This window comes from Hemiscyllium ocellatum, chromosome 10, assembly GCF_020745735.1.
Source record: "Hemiscyllium ocellatum isolate sHemOce1 chromosome 10, sHemOce1.pat.X.cur, whole genome shotgun sequence".
In the NCBI taxonomy this organism is placed as follows: domain Eukaryota; kingdom Metazoa; phylum Chordata; class Chondrichthyes; order Orectolobiformes; family Hemiscylliidae; genus Hemiscyllium; species Hemiscyllium ocellatum.
In genome coordinates, this window is record NC_083410.1 from 33,533,886 (window position 1) to 33,557,215 (window position 23,330).

At 40.6% G+C, this 23,330-nt stretch overlaps 1 protein-coding gene across 2 annotated transcripts in view; it reads left to right on the forward strand.

Annotated features, from left to right (window-relative positions):
• The window catches only part of LOC132819714 (protein kinase C epsilon type), a 586,475-nt gene that overhangs the window by 17,768 nt on the left and 545,377 nt on the right, over window positions 1-23,330 (forward strand). The window lies entirely within an intron of this gene.

A 23,330-nucleotide genomic window follows, 5' to 3' on the forward strand; every position in this document is an offset into this window, starting at 1 on the left:
CACGAGGCAGCCAGCAAGTTGCCAATGAAGCGAGATTATTGCTTATTAGCAACCTAATTAACTGAGCATCCCACTTCTGTAATACGCTGCCTCCATGCTAGTAGATGCTGAGCATTCTTGTCGTGGAAGTAAGAGCAGATCATTTCAGCTCATTGCTGACTGTGAGGTGACTCCACATTTACTATCACGATCTACAGGCATGCACCCCTCTTCTACGGACGTTGACAGCCGGGAATTGCCATTCCCTCAGGATCCTCATTGCAACACTGTGATATACTTGGAGGATGGTTTGGAAGGACAGTAGGGACAGGCACCCAGCTTGCAGCATCTCTGATATTCTCTGTCATGTGTGTTGGTGCAGTCACACAACCCATCAGCAGCCCTCTGTCCATGGGGTGGGCATCTGATGTATGGCACTGGGCTATATCAATCTGTACCATGCGCTGGCAACTTAAATGGCAAACGCTGCATGTATAGCCATTAGGGGAGTCACCCTCACAGAAATCCATGGAGACATCTGTCAGCAAAAGAGGTCTTGGCACAGTAAGTCAAGGGCAACCTCCAGTTGGAAATTCCCTGTTTAGGGAATTGGCCGCAGTCAGGGTGTTCTCACTCTGGGGATCCATCCATTTGCAGTTCGGGGACTGAGTTACCTGTTCTGTGGCTCCACGTCACTCACGGAGATGGGTGTGGGGGTGGTAGGTAGGACTATTGCAGTTAGCAGATGTAATGCATCAGTTAGGTTCTGGGTAATTTTGATCTGGAGCTCAAGAGTGTGGGCCATGGTCAGTCCACTGGGGTCATCCGTACAAACTAGTAGAAAGGGGTGTGGAAGTGCTAACAGGGGACACTACCTTGAGAGGGAGATTCTGGACCCTATTCCTGGGGATTGAGAGCTGCAGGCTAGAGGGAAGCGGGCTGATAATTTTGAATGGGGGCAACTGTATTTGTAAGGGGGTATATAGTAATGCAAGGATGGGAACAGGGTAGTGGGGAGGGGGAGTTCATCAAGGTCAGGAACATCTTGCTGCAAGAGGGGAACAGTATATGTCCAAACCTGGCATGCTCACCTTTGATGTGGTGAGCTGGAGTAAAAAGTGGGCAGGTACAGGCTTTTTCAAAAGGATTGGCGATGTGCAAAGCTTAGGGGAGCTATTATGTTGGGAATGTGGATGTTTAGGATCTGACCAATATGAAGAGGAGGAGGCTGGACACCATTGCCTGAAGCGAGTTTGCTGTCACCTTCCATCATGCTGGAAATCAAAACTAAGCGATGTGAAATAAAATTTCGGTGCCCATGCCTGGCCTGGGTGGGGCAAAATGTCTGGACTTGTGGCGAAGGGCCCACCAGTGTGAGCACCTTCAGAGAGCTACAGTATTACACACTGACCTATACACTGTACAGAACAGACCTGTAGGTTCCTTAATCCCTTGCGATCCAAAACATTAATTGCCCATCTTGCTGTGCAAGACATTGCTGACCACTTAATTCAATATCAACATTTTTGAACTCAGAGGCCAGTGAAAGAAGAAGATGTTTGGTCAATATGGGGACTGGTGCCAGTAGAATCCGTTGGATTTATCTTGCCTCCAGATGATGTAACAGAGTCTCAACGCAGACATCAATCAATGCTGTATCCTGCACAGATTTGATATTAGGCTTTGTGATGGCACCGTTACATTTGGGGCTAGACAGAGACTCAAAACAAACAGCTGTATTGCAGAATTGTTGACATTTATGGAAATATGCGACCCGATTCAGTCCACTATGTTGATGAAGTAAAGCATTTCTTATTCATGACAAAGTACTCAAACTGATTGAAACAATCACAGAAGTATTGCAGTGATTCTTGATTGGGGTGGGTGGGTAGATGTTAGATGGTAGCAGGGTGCTTGTGATTATCAGTGGGATTCATGTGAGGATGATCTGATATATGTCCCCCTCGGGAAATATTTTCCAGTTTGTCATAGTGCAATGTCAAAGTGCATTTTGCTCTGTACCAGCCAACATGAACTTAAGTGGTCACAGTTGCAAGCACAGAATGCATAAGAAGGAAGCATTTATTTTTAATAATATGTAATTTAGTTACAAGAGGGACTCCATCTACCATCCGCTCTTTCCTCAACTCCTTCCCCTCTGATCCTGAAATTTTCTCTTCACCTTCCTTTCTGTTCAGCCACATGATTGCTGTAGTTGAGAGGATGGATTTACTGATTTGCTATCAAGCTGGTGCTCTTTGCAGTTGTCAAGAGGCCGGCATTAGCCAGTGATTATCTTTCCCCCTCACTCAAGCAGTGCCACTGAGATTGGAAACTCAGAAATAACCTGAAAAAGAAGAGGCTTGTGTGAAGTATGAACACCAGGCTGGACCAGTTGGGCTGAATGACCCTTTTCGTTCCTATAAATTTTATGTAATTTTATTTAATAATCGATGAAATATCCATTCTCCATAACAATGTCCACTGGTACGCCAATACATTCCACCATGCTGCTGAGATGACAATGGCCATTTAGTATTTGCTTCTGTTGGTGAATGATGGAGAAAAATTCAGGGTTTTGTATTTTGACAACTTATGATAAATGCAAATTCTTTTCATTGCCTTTAATTGTCTAGGTGCTACCATCTTTCTCCCCAGGTTTACTGAAATAACACATATGGCCTGATGACAAAACATGCCGACTTACTCAGTAGTTTGATCTCTGCCTGTAACAGAACGTAGTTCTTTGTTTACTGATTTTCTTGTTTGAGCAATCACCTCAAAATAATAAGCATAAGTAATAATTACAAATGTGTAATGTGATCCCCTGTTCACTTTCTGGACTTGAGTGAGCCTTCATAATGACAGCACAGCCCCAAACACAAAATGGGACTGCATGGCTTGCTTTAACTCATCTCATGCTCTGTGATTTTGTAAATGTGACATGCCCAGCACTTCACATACTGTTGTATGTGCTGTTTTTGAAGAAATGTACCCTTGTGATTTTTCATGTTCTGACATCACAACATGCACAAGAATAAACCTGTAATTTTTTGCTAGTTTAAATAATTCATCCACAGTTTTTAATTACAGGTGCTGTCACTATGTAGCTGCACAGTTATTTTTATAGAAGTATTTTTTCGGTGTAGGCTATTTATTTTGACAATCCATTCATGCACTCCGTGGAATGAAAGAAAAGAATCAAAGAAGGCTACATTACGGAAGGAGGCCACTCAGTCACTTGTGCTTTTGCTGGTTCTATGAAAGAAATATTCTGGTATTTAGTTAGTCCTATAATTCCCATATTCTTTCCCTCTAGCCCTGACTTCCAGATGATCACAGCTCACGGCATGCATTTCTTTCTTCATGTTGCTCAGATTTGATTGCCAATTGCCTTCAATGTCCATGCTTTGGTTACTGACCCTTCTGCCATTGGAAACTATATTTCTTTGTTTACTCTATCAAAACCCTTCACGATTTTTGACATCTATATCAAACAGTCTGCTTGAAGGAGAACAACATTAGTTTCACCAGTGTCTCGGTAATTGTAGTCTTTGATCGTTGGTACCACTCTTGTAAAAATTCCTTTGTACCTTCTCCAAGGCAATAATAATATTCCTCAAGTATGGTGCCTGGATTTCACTGCCCATTATTCCAGCTGGGGCTGAACTAGAATTTCTTGCATGTTTAATGTTATTTCCATGTCTTTGTACTCTATGGTAAGATTTGAACTTACTCAAAATCCATTCTGTACACAGAGTTAAAATTGGGCCTTTGTTTTAATAAAAGCAGGGATCCCATGTGCCACCTGAACAGCATTCTCAATGTGCTCCTGCCATGTTCAAAGACTTGAGTACATATGGCCTGAGTCTCTCAATCCTGGAGCTGCTTTAAATTGTACCCTTTAGTTTATATTGCTGTCATTCATTGGATCAAAATGAGGTATTTAACAAATTGTATATGAAATTTATCTCACATCTGCTTGCTGTTTTCATTATGTCATTTATTTCTCTGCAGCCCAATACTGACTCCCTCACTAGTTACCATTTGCTGAACAGCATACAGAAGTTAACAGAATGTCACTAAAAGTTAATCAAATCTTTTTCCCTTCTTCAAATTTTCTACCTCCCCTCTTATTTGGACATTGTTGAGAAGTTTGCAGAAGTAAAGTTCCACTATTGATGGATCATGTGTTTTCCATTTTTGGGTGGATAGTTTCTCATGCAGATGGGGTAAGTTGGTGAAATCACAGTTCTTTGTTTTTAATGCCCTTTTATTTATTTTGAATCCTTCTGCCAAATCAGCACGGAATGACTGTGCATTTGCCTCTTTTTTTCTGAAGGAGGAGCACTGAACTAAAAATATTAGCTGTTTTCTCTCCAAAGATGCATCCAGACCTGCTGAGTTTCTTCAGTAATGTCTGTCTTTTGTGTTTCTTTTTCAGTTGTATGAGAGAGAACTAATACCACTTGAAGCTTATGAGGGAGTGGATCATGCAACGGGCTTGCAAGATATCAATTTAATTTACAATCTGCATTTCATTTACTCTTTAGCAACTTAACAATGCCAGAGAATACAATCTTCACCTGTCTTTAAGTACAGTTGCTCACTTAGCTGACTTCATTATCTTTTCAGTTGTACATTCTTAAGTTTTTAATAATTTTAATGTTTGGAGAGATCACGTTTGCAACACTATGCTCAGACATTTGATAGAGAAGCCTTTGTTTTACATTTCATTTTGTTCATAGGTTTGTGCATGCATGTTGTTTCAAAGCATTATCTGTTTGCTTTCTGGAAGACAGAAAATGCGATTTTCAAAGAAAGGACTATCAGTTGATTGCTGAGGGTTTAATTCGAAGTCTGACCAATAGCACTAGGTGTTGTCTTGTTTTCATTTGAGTCATATTATGTTGTGATCACAGTAAGAAAACGATTAGCATTTATGAAGCAACTTACACAACCACAGGGTGCCCCAAAATGTTTTGCAATCAATCAAATGCTTTTCAAGCGATGTCACTGTTGGAATGTGGGAGCCAATTTTCTGCTTAAAAATTTCTTGTTCATGATGTTCTTTTGCTGCTTCATGTCTTCCTTAACTTTCATTCCTTTGATCTCTCTCCTCAAGGTAGTGCTCAGGTTAGTTGCTGAAATTACTGTGTGGCTGATGTGAATTTGTACAGTTGGTGTGAGCAGGCAATTTATTAACAAAACTGTCATGGCTGACGCCTCCTGCTCTCCATTTTATTGATATATGGGCATTTTCAACAAGGAATCAATCATCGATTTTCATGCTGCTCTCCCTTCACAATCTGAGCCAGATGTTTTGAGGCAATGTTTAGTAACCTAACTGAACACAGAACACCAATGGAACTTTACCTGTATTCTTCAGTACATTATATACTTCATTTATTCATTGAACAGTACTTTGGGAGATGTTGTACCCCTTACCTCAATTTAAAACAATATACTTTTCTCCCCTCCTTTAGCTTCCTCTGTCCAATATCACACATCACTCCCCTGTTAAATTCTACCAATCACTTCTGAATCAGTTACACTTCAGTGAGCAAGTTTACTAATGATTTTCTTTCCCTTTTTGAAGTTATATTGACTAGCCTCTTCACTGCATTTTCCTTCATGGTTTCACCAGAATCAGGAGCTCATTGATACAGATTAATAAACAGTGGCAAAGCTTAAAGCCTACTATTGCAAAATCTAGCATATTAAAACACTAAACCTTATACTGTTAAAGTGTCTTCTCGAGTAGAAAAGGATAATTCTTAGGCACATATTTTATGAAAGATTTCATTTTGTTTTGCTCCTCAGAATTACTGTCTATGTTCAGAGATTAAGCAGGAATGTTATGGATATCAACTGACCGTAAGACAACAGCAATAATTTTGTTAAAATTATTGTTCCTTACTGCAAGCAGTTCAAGTTGTGCTAAATTTTTAAACTGAGAGCATCTGTTTTTTTTCATTCCTGTTACAGAAAACTGTGTTAAACAGCTACTGTTCTCTTAGCAACCTCATAACAACCAATAAATGTGCAATAAATGGACAGCCTAAAATGACCGATGGAATCATTTACTGTCACTAGTAATAAGAACGACAGTGGTAATTTTAACTTAATCTCCCCAGCAGCACACCAAAGGAGTTGTTTTAGCCATCCTCACTAAACGTAAAATCTGGTGTAAATTGGGTGGCCAGTCTGATGTCATTAGTTTCCTGCCATGAGGTTTAGGTTAAAATTATGCCCATATTACAGTTTGCATTGACATTGTCATGCATTGTAGTTGCATTAAGTTATCTGTAGACTCATTCATGTATTTATTCAGAGCTACTTGCTGTTTCTTTAAATGACTAGTATAGAGAAGGACTGCCAGTAGGGCAAATCCTTTATTTTGTCCTGATGGGTTGTTTACACCCTTAAGATCAGACTACTCGATAAACATCAAGGCTATTTCCTTTCATGGATGTTTTGTATTTAGTTTTGAATGAAAAGTCATAGTCGGTTTTATTTTCAGGTGCATGTTTTCAGATGAACTGCCAGTTCTGGATGGCCCTGTGTAAATTTGCATATTGGTTTTAATATTTGGAGAGAGTATGTTAAGGTTTAACATAGGCATCAAAAGGCAATCCGTAAAATATATCAAAACCTTGTTTCTTGGATGTTCCAGTCTGAGACAGCATTTGCATAGTTTATTCCAGAAGTGGATTAGGCAACTATTGAATGCCTCTATTCCATCCATACTGTTGTCCTAAACTCTCTGTGGTTTCTGACATGAGGAAAATAGGGCTCCTCCCAAAACCATCCTTAGCTCTGTATGTGGTCTGCTGCAGTGTGCCATCAAGATTTTGACAGAAGCTATTGGAACTTCTGTGTTTTAGTTTAGAACTCAGTCTATCAGAGTTGAAGAACTAAGTATTCTAATGTTGAGCCCTGAAGTTTTGAAGAGACTTTTGAAGAGACTTGTGCATTTTGTAGAAGAACCACGATTCAAAGAAGAGAGAAAAATACTTTTTTTCTGAGCAAGTAATTTTGTTATATCTGTGTTTCGCACCTTCATTTAAAAACACAATAAGTTAACATTGAAATTAGGGAAAAGTGCTTGATGTTTAGAACTCTCTATGGAAATAGCACTTGACCAGATCAGTTATTAATTTTAAAACTGGGATTGTGAGATTTTTGTCACTCGCAAACCCTAAGGGAAATGGGAGAAAAGGAATGTATGGAGTGAGGCTACTTATCAGTCGTGATCTTAGGGAAAGTCAGAACAGGCGAGAGGGACAAAATGACCTATTCCTGGTCCAGTGTTCCTGTGGCTGGAATTTTACCTGGAAGCAATGTTCTCGCTCCTGAAGTTGGGAGCTGGGCCACCTCGGTAGAGCCATGAAGCCCTGACCTAATTTAACAGCTATCTGGTTGATAAATGACTCAGGTTGTAACCTCTGCCCCCTCTGCCTTACCAGATAGTCAGATAACTGGCAGCGCTCCAATGCCAACACCCCGACTGGTAGTAGTTGTCGTTACAAGGACTGCAACCCATTCCTCACAATGTTTGTTAGTGGCAGGCTGCGGCAAGGAAGGTGACTGGGCCTTGAATGAGCATGCTGTAGGAGGCTAGGAATGTGCAGGAGGGGCTCTCTGTTCTGGGGGAGAGAGTGCCTCTGTTGTTCATGGTTCCTCTACAGGAAAGAGCTCACTTCTGTCTGCAGCCAACCCATAAGATGTAGAAACAGAAACTGGCCATTCGACACATTGAGTCCACTCAGTTTGATATGTCTGTGACAAAGAGCTGGGAGGGTGAAGGCTAATTTTTCAGTTCGACATATTCTGTATGCCTTATATCCATAATACACCCATTAGTATTGTGCGGTGCCCTTAGGCAACAAGACTCTACAAGAAGTGTTCTATTCACTGGGGACGGAAGTGCTCCGTTGTGAAATGTAATTTCTACCTTGCAAACTGCAGTGAAAATCTGTCAAAGGCATTGAATTAATTCACGAGTCTCCAAGTATACGCTCAGCATTGAATGGCTGGATGGTTATTTGCTTTATTGCTTCCATCATAAGCTTCTACCACACAGACAAGCTTAGAATTTTCACATCTTGGGATTCCTCACATGTCTGGGTATCTGTCTATAATCTGCAAAGAAATTTAATATGGTGGAATCTCAAAGAGATTATGAAACAGTGATCAAGATGTTTTTCTGCATTGGATATTGCCAGCTGGTGGGGTACTCTGGGTGTGTTGGCTTCGAGTACACTCTGGGATTTACGAAACAGGACCTATTAGTTAGATTTTTAAATGCTGGTTGCTGGCTTTCAAACCGATGAAATTGGAATTCCTAATTGACAGCAATGGCAGTCTCATTTGTTAATAACTCTACCTCAGTTTCATATTTGGAAACCTGAGTATACAGGTTGCATGTCAAATAGGTAACTGAAGTAGCTGAATAATATGTAGATGTGGCAAGTTGCACAACTGACTCTGTTTCCTAAATAAAATTGTTGCTTTAATGCTGATTCCAGATTTGGAGTATGATGTGCAGTTGGCAGACTACAGTTGTATTGTCAACTGTGTTTCATATTGACGTCTGTTTCCTGCTCAACCATCAGACATTTTTTGAAAGATGCTTTTGCTCTGAGCTGTACCAGTGTGAAATCCAAGTTGAGGGCAGCCACCCAGTTGATCTGGTCTCTAGTTTCTTCCATCAGTGCGTTCAAACTTGAGGTCTGAGCCAGCTCTTGAGTTATATTGCTGTTTTTTCATCAATATGCAGCTAAAACCACTTTGAATTAATGTGAAACTGTAAGTAAACTAAAAATATTTAAACAGAAAGTAATTAGTCTCCTTGGATAGGTTTTAAAAATGCTACCATGAAGCCAATTCTGCTTTTAATATATAGCTGAAACTGGCATAATGTTTCAGGGCTTTGGAATGCCAGTAACTTGCTCCACGGCATAAGAAGGCTTGGATTAGCACCCAACATTTCCACAAGTTTTGAGTATCTGCACAAGTAAGGTCCCAAGTATCAAATACTGACCTGGAAAATATGGGATATATCCAGCATGCTTTGTCAACATTAATTAGGATCTTGCGCCATCATCACCTCCCTTATACGTGGCCCTGTGATAGTGAACAAAATCTACAGGTTATGAACATAAAGCCATTTCTTGAGCTGCCTCTTTGCAAACTCAAAGATGAGCTGTTGTTCAACCAATCAGTATTTTGTTCAAATGGTTTGACATAATCTGCTTGAGGGAAACTCAAGAAGTTAATCACTGAGTTATAAATGATAACAAAATTCATGCCAAACCAAACCAAACCAAACATTCTGAGGAAGTAAAATCAATTTTGATTGATTTGTGTCTTATTTGAAAATTTTATATATTTTTGTTCTGATCCATGCCTCTCATGATTTTATGAATCTCTATCAGGTCATTATCAGATAGTAGCCTGAGACCAGCCTCCTTAATACCATCATCTCTGACAGGGGAAACCATGATTCGAATACCGCCTGGTCCAGCATTGTATAATACCATCGCTGAACCGATTAATTAGTGTGGGCGGCATGGTTGGACAGTGGTTAGCACTGCTGCCTCACAGCGCCAGAGACCCGGGTTCAATTCCTGCCTCAGGTGACTGACCGTGTGGAGTTTGCACATTCTTCCCCGTGTTTGTGTGCGTTTCCTCCGGGTGCTCTGGTTTCCTCCCACAGTCCAAAAATGTGCAGGTTAGGTGAATTGGCCATGCTAAATTGCCCGTAGTGTTAGGTGAAGGGGTAAATGTAGGCGAATGGGTCTGAGTGGGTTGTGCTTCGGCGGGTTGATGTGGACTTGTTGGGCCGAAGGGCCTGTTTCCACACTGTAAGTAATCTAAACCAGGTCACCATTCAGCCACCAATGCTCCAGGGAAAGAAAGCCCCTGCCAATTCAGCTTCTCCCTACAGCTCGAGCCCTCGAATAAAGCACATCCATGTAAATCTCTTCTGTACCCTTCAAGTTTAACAGCATCTTTGCAAAAGCAATGTGTTACGAGATGGGGTACACCCTCCAGCTTAATGTAAACCAGCAACACAGAAAAGATTTATCCTGTGCAGTAATCTGTGAAAATTCGAGAGGTCAAGAACTATTTAAAGTAAAAAATTATCAATTTTATTTCTTAAAGTATAGTACAGAATAATTAACTAACAACTATTTACAACTCCTTCCTCCAACCAATCTTTTACCCTCCCCTTCTACAAAGTAGTCTGATAAAACCCATGATTAAGATTTACAAAACAAAACTTCCTATCTCAAAATCAGGCAGCTTTCAGTTCTCTGTATTCTAGTTATCTTCTTCTTGGGGATTCTGCTTCAAAGGTTACTGTTTGATAAAGGTACTTTTTAAGAGAGCTATTCTCTGGGAGGTTTGCAGGTGGTATTGGCTTGGCAGTTCTCCTCACAACTGTTCAATTTTCTCCGGTCTTATAACGGCAAAACATCGGACTGTGTCATTGGCTTTTAAGATTGTCAGTGTACTAAATTCAAACTGGATTGGAGTTTGGCATTTGTTTGATGGGTTAGAATTTAAACTGATTGGCCTAATTCAAATGTCTTTTTGTCTCCAGGCAACCAGCTACCCTAGCTACCCCAGTGGCTAGACCACATGTTATATTGTATCTTATTGAGAACACTGGTGCTGTCACTGCTAGCTTTTAGCTCACTTAAAGGTACAGTACACCCACATCTTCATAACAACAACCCCTAAGAAAAAAATGAACCAGCATAATGAGAAGATAGCTTCATTTTTGTCTACTTTTTAAACTCTTTACCCTGACATACAAATAACTTTAATATAAGTTCACCTTAACTTCTTCCCATATACCTGTATATGTATAACATTAAATAAGTACAAATCTCATCTCAGCTCTGTCAGTTAAATCCATGACAACGCATCTGCCATTACATTCTTACAACTCGTAACATGTATGATTTTTTAAATTAAAAGTCTGTAACATAAGATTCCAATGAAATAGTCTCAAATTCTTGTCCATAAAGTGTTCTAAGAATGTAAGAGGATTGTGACCCGTGTCCACAACTGTCTCCAACACATTGTTCGTGACATATTCATTAAAATGTTGGAAGGCCAGTCCCAAACTCAGTAGTTCCTTTTCAGTTGTGGAGTATTTCCTCTAGTGGATGTTGATCTTCTTTGAAAAGTAACCAACTTGCAGTTCAGTCCCATCCTCATCTTCCAGTACAGCTCCAACTCCTATGTCACTAACATCAATGGTGACTTTAAAGGTTTTGAAATGTTTGGTGTATCTAAAACTGATTTGGTGGTTAATATTGATTTCAAATGGTCGAATGCCTCTTGGCATTGTTCTGTCCACCGAAACGTGTTCTTCTTCAGCAAATTGGTTAACGGTGCCGCTACACTGCTGAAGTTTGGAACAAACTTCCTATAGACTCCACTGAGTCCTAAGAAATGAAGCACCTCTTTCTTCAAGGCTGGTCGTGGAAATTCCTCAATGACCTTCATCTTGCATTCTGTGGGGTCAATCTTCCGTGACCAATGTTACATTCCAATAATGTCACCTCTGCTTTCACAAATTCTGTTTTATTTAAGTTTATTACCAGTTTTGCTTTTTGTAGTCATTCAAAGGGCTCTGCAAACTGTACCATGTGATCTTTCCAGGACTTACTAAAGATTACTACATCATCCAAATTGACTGCACAGTTTGTTAAGAGCTGAAAATGTGTTGCTGGAAAAGCGCAGCAGGTCAGGCAGCATCCAAGGAGCAGGAGAATCGACGTTTCGGTCATGAACCCTTCTTCAGGAATCAGGCTCATGCTCGAAATGTCGATTCTCCTGCTCCTTGGATGCTGCCTGACCTGCTGCGCTTTTCCAGCAACACATTTTCAGCTCTGACCTCCAGCATCTGCAGTCCTCACTTTCTCCCTGCCCAGTTTGTTAACCCAGCCACAACTCTGTTGATGAGTCTTTGGAATGTGGCGGGTGTATTCTTCATTCCAAAGGGCATCACTTTAAACTGATATAGCCCATTTGGGATTATAAGCACAGAAATTTCTTTCGCTGACTCTGATAAAAGTACAAAAGAGTAACCAAGCATTATGTCCAACTTGGTGACATAACTGGCTTGTCCGAATTTCTCAATACAGTCCTCCAATCTAGGAATTGGATATGAGTCTGATTTGGCAACGGCATTAACTTTCTGATCAACACAGAATTGTTGAGTCCTGTCCAGTTTGGAAACTAAGACAGTTGGTGAAGTCCACTCGCTCTGGCTTGGTTCAATGATGTCCTCATCGAGCATGGCCTCCACCTCCATCTGGACCTGTCTGGCTTTGAAAGCATTAAGTCGAGATGGGTGTTGTTTTATCAGAGTAGTATTCCCGACATCTACTTCTTGTACAATAGCATTAGTCCTCCCCACCTGATTCGTGCATGTGTCCTTGTACTGCCATAACAAATATTTCAACTGCATTCTATGCTCCTGAGACAGCTAGCTTACTAACCTATCACACCCCTCAAGGACATCTTCATTTTTTAATCTATTTTGAGGCATATTAAAATCCACACCATCTGGATTTGATTCCTCACTCTGCGGGCAGTAATTATCTGTTTCTTCAGTTCTTTCTCTCTAGGAGAATACGATTTCACCATGTTCACACAACACACCCGATATCCTTTTTTTCTATCTGGCATCTTTACTAAATAGTTCACCTGACTCAACTTTTTCTCAATGTGATAGGGACCCCTAAATCTGGCTTTGAAGGGATCTCCTAACACTGGTAACAGTACTAACACGTCATACCCTCGGGAAAACGTCTGAGTCTCAGAGCTTTCATCTGCTACCTGCTTCATTCTACATTGTGCCCTCTTCATGTGCTGTTTACCTAACTCACCTCCTCTATTTCATATCTTCCTCACCTGTGATACATATTCTAAGTGTGAGATCTCTGACTTTGATTTTTCTTGAATTAATTTCAAAGGGCCTCTCATTTCATGACCGAATATAAACTCAAAGGGAGTGAGCTGAGTAAATTTGTTTGAGGCATCTCTAATGGCAAACAATACGAATGGGATACCTTTATTCCAATCATTCAGGTAGTCATGACAGTATGCAATCAACATGGTCTTCAAGGTCTCATGCCACCTTTGTAAATCTCCCTGGGATTCAGGATGATATGCACTGGATTTAAAGTGCTGTATACCTAGCTATCCATTACCTCCTTAAATGGCTGAGCAGTCAAATTTGACCCTCAGTCCGGCTGAATCTGTCTGGGTAGCTCATAATGTATGAAGAAAGCCACTAATTTTTCTACTACCCTTCTTGCCTTGATACTCAATAATGGAATTGTCTCTGGAAATCTGGTAGACACATCCATTATGGTTAACAAGTACTCATTCCCGCCTTTAGTTCTGAGGAGGGGACCTACACAATCAACTATAACCTGTGTGAAGGGTTCTTTAAATGCAGGAATTGGCAACAAAGGCGCTGATTTTATTACCGCCTGTGGCTGACTTACCATTGGTATGTATGACAAGTACAGCAAAAGTTAACCACACCCTTGTGCATTCCAGGCCAATACAAATGTTTTTGTACCTGAGCCTGAGTCTTTCATACCCCTAAGTGACCTCCTGCAGGTAGTTCGTGTGCTACCCGCAACACCTCCTGTCTGTATGCTACCGGCAACACATTCCGGTGCACTTCGGCCCATTTCTCCTCTGCACTAACCTGCCATGGTCTCCATTTCCATTTTAGGATTCTGTCTTTCAGATAATAACCCTCCGGAATACTCTTTGCCTCTTTTTTGGAGTATGCATTCACATACATACATATATATATATATATATATATATAAAAAACCATTTTGTCTTGCTGTTTCAAGTCTCTTAGCCTTTCAGGACTAAACAGTTCTGTCTGACCCTCTGCCTGTTCAGGTTTGTCCTGCACATTACATCAAACAGTGTATCTGCTAACTGAACCTCAACACTTTCATCTTTCTCTTTACTTTTCGCTTCATGCTGTGACTTATGATAGTAGGATCTGGTGACTACAGAGTTTGGAAAAATCCCAGAATATTTCTATTTTAACTCCTCAGTTTCTTGGGTTTCCTTGGGCTTCTCCACAACAAGGGATGTCACTCCCACTTTAGATCCTGCCAAATCATTCCCAAGCACAAACTGAATTCCTGGAATGGACACGCTGTCAATTACTCCCACTGTAACTTCTTAGAAAAGCAAAACAAAAACAAAAATACACACAGAATGCAGTACAGCTATGCTCGGCACAAAGCTCCCTGACAGAGAAACGACAGCATTGTATATATACCCGTATTAATTCAGGAGACCCCCTCCAGGGCCCAGGGCTTGACAAACCTAACCATCCTGGTTAAACAAGTGCCCTAGTTAAGATAACTGACAAATCTATATTCGAATAACTCAAGTAGGGCTGCCATGTCTTATAAAAATGGTCTGTTGTGTGGTGCACCATGTTTGTAAAAAAGTCCAAGGGAATGTGGTCCATAATTAAATTCTGCCATCCCAGCAAGCCCAGCAGATTCTCAGACCCCAATTCATCAGAATATTCTTCTGTGCACAGTATGCAAAATATCAAATAATTTCTTCCCATGCCCGTCTAAAGATGGTAAATTCGGTAGACCTAAGAGAAGAGATATTGGGTCTACTTTGACTTCAGTCCTCAATACCCTCCCTACCTCTCCCGCCACAGCATTCCGATAAACACGGAGCCTGTGGCATGTTCAGAAGCAATGGGTAAGAGTACCTACACTTATTTTACATTTGGGGCACACTGAAGATGTCCCTTTTTTAAACTTCACCAGATGGTCTGGTGCTAGATGAACCCTGTGCAGAACTTTTAACTGTGTAGCGCATGCCCTATTACAGATTAAGATCTTTCGAGCATTCTCCCATATGTTCTCCCATGTTTCAGAAGAGATCTCCACTCTCAGACCTCAAATAACCGGTTAATATCCTGCCAGGCCTTGCCACCCAGCAGGCGATAGAGGGCACCAATCGAAAGGGTGCTTGTGGAGCGTAGCAACAACCTCTCTGTATCAGGCTTATAGGGCTTAGTGAGAAGCATAGTCTTCTTCTGATGAAATCCCTAACCTGAAAAAAACGGAAAAGATCTCTGCTGGGCAACCCATATTTGTGACTCAGTTGCTCAAAAGACATCAGAATCTCCCCATCAAACAAGTCTCCCAAACTAGAAACTCCTCTCCCTGCCCATAGTTTGAACCCTGAGCCCATCATCTCTGGTCGGAACCCTGGCATGCCAACTGTAGGTATAAGTGGTGAAGTCTTGGATAAGCAACTCTCACTCTGATGCATTGCCCTCCATGCCTTGACTGTACTAATGACAATAGGGTTCTGGCAGTGTTCCATAACTGTCCTCATCTTATCCATGAACAACAGGTTAATAAGAGGGCACTTTGCCTGGGGGGACCTCAATATCTAGCCATATTGAGTTTGGATCATTACCTACACAATCGCAGACAAAATACAGCAGGGAACTCAATTGATACCTCCTGAAGTCTGGGAAATCTACTCCTCCCCCTCCTTAAGGCAATTGCAATTTAGTAAGTTTGATGAGGGGCTGCCCACAATGTCAGACAAAGGAACCAAACCATCCCATAAGTTTCCAAAGCATTGACCTGGGAAATATTGTAGGGAGCATACACATGGGATAAAGCAAACGAGGAAGAACGTTCATCTTAATGAGAGATATTTGGCCCAGCCATGAAATTGGAAGAGCCTCCCATCTCTGGAGATCTTGCTTAATATTGTCAAGCAAGTGAGCAAGTTTAGTCTGAAATAACAGATCAAACTTGGGGGTAATAAAAATGCCCTAGGTATTGGAAACCTGCCAGTGACCACTTAAAAGGGAACTTAGGGCCACCTTCAACTTCTGGCACATCCTTAAGGTTCCCCAAAGGCATAGCCTCCGATTTTGCAAAGTTATGGAAGCGAGTTTTTAAACTCCTCCAGCAGAATGATCTCTCTTAGAGCCTCGAAGGTCTTATCTATTTTCAAAGCATGTACCCATCGATCAAAATGATGATGTTTAATCCTTTCAAACTCAACATAAGTATGACCTAGTTCCTTCTTTGTGTTTCTGAACTGCTGTCTATATGCTTCTGGTAGCAATTCGTAAGCACTTAACATAGTTTGTTTCACCTCTTCACAATCTCTTGATACTTCATTTGACAGTGCGGCAAATACCTCACTAGCTCTGCCTACCAGTTTAGTCTGAACTGGCATTATGCATAAATCCTCAGGCCACTCCATCTGTCTAGCCAGTTTTTCAAATGAAATAAAGAAGGTTTCAATATCTTTTTCATCAAAATGTGGCAGAGTTTTGACATATTTATGTATATCATTACCTTCTCTTTTAATCTCCATCCTGTTAACTTGACTTTGCTGACTAAGTCACAACTTCTCAAGTTCAAGTTCTTTCTCTCTTTCTTTCTCTTCTCTCTCTGCGTCTCCCTTTCTTCTCGCTCACTTTGCTCAAATAAGAACCTTCTCTCTATTTTTCCTCTCTCTCTCTTCTCTCTCTTTCTCTTTCAGTCTCCCTCTCTCTTTCCTCTCTCTCTCTGTTTATTTTCTAACTCCATTTTTCTCAATTTTAATTTAAGTTTTTCCACCTCTCCTGCACTTGTCTGTTTCTCTGACACACCTACGTGTTTGAGTAACTCCCTTACAATTTCAGCTTTACTTTTGCCCCTGTTTAAACCCAAATCTAACTTAATTGCTCGTTCTAAAAGTATGGCACTTTTCTTTCCTTCTAAACTTTCTTGGTAAATTTGAGAATCATCTTCGAAACCCAGAACCAGCAATTTTAAGAGCCATTTCTCTCACTTTTAATTTAATCAACCACAATCCACCGAAATTAACCAATTGTCTCCTGTAAGTTTTATTTAAAGATCTAGGACATTAACCTACAAGTATTTAAATCTGGTGGGAATTTTCAGATCCCCAAATCGATTCAAATCTGTCTAAACCAGTTCAAATCCCAACGACGACCCCCCAAAGTGTTACAACATGGGGTAAACACTCCTGCTTAATTTAAAGTAACAACACAGAAAAAAATGATCCTGTGCAGTAATCTGTGAAAGTTTGAGAGGCCAAAGGTCACTATTTAAAGTAAAAATTAACCACTTTATTTCTTAAAGTATAACAGAGAATAATTAACTAACAACTATTTACAACTCCTTCCTCTAACCCATCTTTTACCTTCCCCTTTTACAATACTAGTCCGATAAAACTCTGATTAAGTTTTACAAACCAAAACTTCACTCAAAACCAGGCAGCTTTCAGTTCTTCTCTGTATTCTGGTCATCTTTTCTTCTTCTTGAGGATTCTCCTTCATCGGTTACTGATTGGTAAAGGTACCTTTAAGAGGGATATTCTCTGGGAAGTTTGCAGATGTCATTGGCTTGGCAGTTCTCACAACTGTTCAGTTTTCCCTGGTGTTATACCCGCAGAGAATTGGATTGTGTCATTGTTTTTTAAGATTGTCAATATACTAGGTTCAAAGTGGATCAGAGTTTGCTATTTTTGGGGTATAATTTAAACTGATTGGCCTAATTCAACTCTGTTTTTGTCCCCAGGCACAAAATGCCCTAGCTTCCCCAGTAGCTAGACCACATGTTACATTGCATCTTATGGAGAGAACTGGGTGCTGTCACTACTAGCTTTTAACTCTCTTTAAGGTACAGTACACCCACTTCTTCATAACAAAGGAGACCAAAAATATGTACAATATTGCAAAAGTGGTCTAACCAATGTCCTGTAAAGCCACAACATGACCTCCCAACTCCTATAATCAACACACTAATCATTGAGGCAAATGTGCCAAAAGCCTGTGACTCCACTTTCAAGGAACTGAGTCCCTTGGTCTCTTTGTTCGGTGATACTTCTCAGGGCCTTACATTAACTGTCTAATTCCTGCCTGGTTTACCTTACCAAAATACAACACTTCACAGGTATCTCAATTAATCTCCATCTGCCACTCCTTGGCCCATTGGCCCACCTGATTAAGGTCCCATTTTATTCTGAAATAACTTTCTGCACTGCCCATGACACGACCAATTTTGGTGTTGTTTGCAAGCTTACTAGCAATACCTCCTATAGTCACGTCCAAATTATTTATAGAAATGACAAAAAGCAGCGGACCCAGCAATGATCATTGTGCATACCCTTTGATCTCAGACATCCAGTAAAATAACCCTCTAACACCACTCTCTGTCTCCTACCTTCAAGCCAATTGTGTATCCAATTGGTTAGCTCCCCCTGGGTTCCAGGTGGACTCAGAAATTAATAAAACAAGCAATCAAGTGATTCTTTTTGTTTTGCAAACTTTTCTGCCAAGAACTGTGACAATCCTGTAAATTGTGGATTGAGATGTTGTTGGGCAGTAGTTTTTCTCTGCAATGCATAATTGTCATGTCATTGACCTAATGGCACTAATTTAAGTTGGTCAGCAAGCTTCTGACTGAGCTTTGCTGCTACAGGTCTCTGAGACCCTGCTCATCTGTTTTCTTTTTGTGATCTCCTTACAAATATAGGAACCCTGTTCGGTGCTTAACAGAGTCACAAAATTTGTGAGAAGATTTGTAGCTCGGGTGCTCGTTGTTGTGGTTCTGTTCGCCGAGCTGGGAATTTGTGTTGCAGACGTTTCGTCCCTTGTCTAGATGACATCCTCAGTGCTTGGGAGCCTCCTGTGAAGCGCTTTGTGATGTTTCCTCTGGCATTTATAGTGATTTATAACGGAGGCTCCCAAACACCGAGAATGTCACCTAGACAGGGGACGAAACATCTGCAACACAAATTCCCAGCTCGGCGAACAGAGTCACAAAAATTAGGATCATACAACTAAAAAGATCACATGCAGTAAAAATATCTTCTCAATGTATCGGGTCTAAAGACTCCCTTGATGATCTAACAAGTACCAAGCCAATCATGGCTGGAAGACCCAAATTTAGTTCCAGTCATTGATGAGCTTGTTGTTGTAGATTAGGGCAGCAAGGTGAATCAGTACTCCAAGGGTTGGGAGATGTTCATAGTGACTCTCCACTATTCTTTTGTCTGAAGCTTCTACTTACGAATGCTCTCCATTGGGCTGTGCTCAATATTGTGTGTGTGTGTGTGTGCCTGCAATTCTTTTTTTATTCATTTATAAGGTGTGGACATCGTGGATTGGCTAGCATTTATTGCCCGTCCCTAGTTGCCCTTGAAGAGAATCTGCAGTGCTTATGATAACTAAGCAGCTTGCTAGGGCATTTCTGAGGGCAGTTGAAAGTCAACCACATTGTTGTGGGTCTGGAGTCACATGTAGACCAAACCAGGTAAGGATGTCAGATTTCCTTTCTTAAGGCACATTAATGAACCTGGTGGGTTTTTCAATTTGAACCCAGGTCCCGAGAACACTAACTGAGTTTATGGATTAATAATCTTGTGATAATACCACAAGGCCATTGCCTTCCCCTAATTACTAACACAGTATAGACTGAAACATTAAAGAATGCCGATTCATCTGAGGTACTGAAGTGTGACTGACACTTGTGGAATTGTGCTGAGCAAGATTCATTGCCTTTAGGAAATTAGTGGAGAATCTAGAACTGGAAAGAAATTAATTTAGTTGTTTCTTTGTTCGATTGTGGTGCAGCCATGTTTGCATATAATTGAAATTTTGATGTGCCAGTGTGATAATAGAATGATATCATTTTTACACAGTGGCATAATGTAATCTTAGTTAGAGCTGAGATAATATTAGTGTTTGTTGGGTTGTAATCTAAACTGAACAGGTCCTTCGCTCATGATGAATGTTAATTTTTTTTGTTACTTCTCCTTGACCTTATTAACAGCAGGAAATAATCATAATTGCACAAGTTGTTTCTGAAAGCGTTAAAAACATTGATATAGAATGGTTTTTAACCACATGAAGTACAAGAAGAAAAGCCATATTGATTGAAGGTTATTGTATTTTAATATTCATTGTTTGTTTGTTTGTTGTGCCAGACGGAAACAGATGGTATGCTTCTGAGGCAAAATTGCACAATGTCGCAATAGGTGACAAAATGATTTACTCTGCTGTTGCAGGGGGAACGTCATTGTCTCTGTGTATTACTCAGAGATGAACTTCACAGCTGATTGAGTACAAAGGATGACAGCAGTGAAACCGTCCTACTCACCTATGATTATAATCTGTCATAGAGTCATAGAGATGTATTGCATGGAAACAGACCCTTCGGTCCAACCTGTCCATGCCGACCAGATATCCCAACCCAACCTAGTCCCACCTGCCAGCACCCGGCCCATATCCCTCCAAACCCTTCCTATTCATATACCCATCCAAATGCCTCTTAAATGTTGTAATTGTACCAGTCTCCACCACATCCTCTGGCAGTTCATTCCATACACATACCACCCTCTGCGTGAAAAAGTTGCCCCTTAGGTCCCTTTTATATCTTTCCCCCTCACCCTAGACCTATACCTTCTAGTTCTGGACTCCCCGACTTCAGGGAAAAGACTTTGTCTATTTACCCTATCCATGCCCCTCATGATTTTGTAAACCTCTGTAAGGTCACCCCTCAGCCTCCGGCGCTCCAGGGAAAACAGTCCCAGCCTGTTCAGCCTCTCCCTATAGCTCAAATCCTCCAACCCCGGGAACATCCTTGTAAATCTTTTCTGAACCCTTTCAAGTTTCACAACATCTGTCCGATATTGCATGCAATATTCCAACAGAGGCCTAACCCATGTCCTGTACAGCCACAACATGACGTCCCAACTCCTGTAATCAATACTCTGATCAATAAGGGAAAGTATACCAAACGCCTTCTTCACTATCCTATCTACCTGCGACTCCACTTTCAAGGAGCTATGAACCTGCACTCCAAGGTCTCTTTGTTCAGTAACACCCCCTCGGACTTTACCATAAAGTGTATAAGTCCTGCTAAGATTTGCTTTCCCAAAATGCAGCACCTCGCATTTATCTGAATTAAACTCCATCTGCCACTTCTCAGCTCATTGGCCCATTTGGTCCAGATCCTGTTGTAACCTGAGGTAACCCTCTTCGCTGTCCACTACACCTCCAACTTTGGTGTCATCTGCAAACTTATTAACGGTTTCTCTTATGCTCGCATCCAAACCATTTAAAAAATGACAAAAAGTAGAGGACCCAACACCGATCCTTGTGGCACTCCACTGGTCACAGGCCTCCAGTCTGAAAAACAACCCTCCACCACCACCCTCTGTCTTCTACCTTATGGCCAGTTCTGTATCCAAATGGTTAGTTCTCCCTGTATTTCGTGAGATCTCACCTTGCTAATCAGTTTCCCATGGGGAACCTTGTTGAACGCCTTACTGAAGTCCATATAGATCACATCTACTGCTCTGCCCTCATCGATCTTCTTTGTTACTTCTTCAAAAAACTCAATCAAGTTTGTGAGACATGATTTTCCATGCACAAAGCCATGTTGACTATCCCGAATCAGTCCTTGCCTTTCCTAATACATGTACATCCTGTCCCTCAGGATTCCCTCCAACAACTTTCCCACCACTGAGGTCAGGCTCACCGGTTTATTCTTCCCTGGCTTGTCTTTACCACCCTTCTTAAACAATGGCACCATGTTTGCCAACCTCCAGTCTTCTGACACCTCACCTGTAGCTATCAATGATACAAATTTTTCAGCAAGAGGCCCAGCAATCACTTCTCTAGCTTCCCACAGAGTTCTTGGGTACACCTGATCAGGTCCTGGGAATTTATCCACCTTTAACCGTTTCAAGACATCCAGCACTTTCTCCTCTGTAATCTGGACATTTTGCAAGATGTCACTATTTATTTCCCTACAGTCTATATCTTCCATATCCTTTTCCATAGTAAATACTAATGCAAAATATTCATTTAGTATCTCCCCCATTTTCTGTGGCTCCACACAAAGGCCGCCTTGCTGATCTTTGAGGGGCCCTATTCTCTCCCTAGATACACTTTTGTCCTTAATAAATTTGTAAAAACCCTTTGGATTCTCCTTAATTCTATTTGCCAAAGCTATCTCATGTCCCCATTTTGCCCTCCTGATTTCCCTCTTAAGTATACTCCTAATTCCTTTATATTCTTCTCAGGATTCACTCGATCTATCCTGTCTATATCTGACATATGTTTCCTTCTTTTTCTTAACCAAACCCTCAATTTCTTTAGAATTCCAGCAGATATGTGATAGGTATTTTAAGTAGGTAGCAAATAACTTACAAGTTCACAATATACCATTATCTCATTGTCAGTTATTAAATTAAAAATCAGTTTTGCTTTCATTTAGCATTTTTGACTGGTGAACGTGAAACCATGAATATTTTTGTTGTAGCACTTGTTAAATCTGTCTCCCAAACAGAAGCAACTTCCTTTATAATTTCATAGCGCATACCATGCAATGGAATTTTCCCGTTAATCTTAGGTGAAAGTACAAAAGGCATTAGCAGCAGGATTGGTGCAAGTTCTGACAACTCATTAGTATGTATTATTGAGTGAAACATGTAACGAATCTGCAGAATATTAAAAAAGGAATAAAAATTTGTTTGGCTACCAAAATCTATAAAACTAGATTCTTCTGATTAACTACAGATGAGCAATCTGTATGAACTATTTCAGGCTCCTCTTTGAGAGTCCTCATGTATAATTTGGGTATACCAACAGTGATGCATTCCATGGAAAACTATGGAAACCTGGTAATGATTATTATGCAACAGCTTTAATGGGGATTGATTAGTTTGGAAGTCATCTGAACTGTGAAATAATGTCACTTTGTCACTGGAACTTTAACTGAGTGAAAAGATGAAGGTCTTGGACAAATCCCAACACAATGAGCTCAATCTATTGATCTATCACTGTCTTGATTTCAGTAATGCCTCTCAGGGTAGTGACCCAGTGAAGGGAGGCAAAGTAAGTAGAAATCAAATAGTTTTGCTTTAACAGGGTATTTTGGATATGCATTTTGCTCGAGTACAGCGAGTAATATTTACTATTTTTATCATGTGCATAGTAGTCTTCATTGGTTTTATTAAATTTTGAGTTAGTCATTCCACTGGCTATGGCATATTTGATTTCCAGTGGTGAGTCATGGAGTGGTGCTCCATGACTACAATGTTATCATGCAAGTTTGCTATTAATAAACTGCTAATTACTTAACAACAAATGATACAAGTGAACATTATACACAGTTTCATTTGTGCTGTAATTTATGTGATTGAGGCAGAGTTCACCATGTTAATGTTTGAATCCTGGATTCACCTCTATGTTACTGCCTAGCTGAGATAGT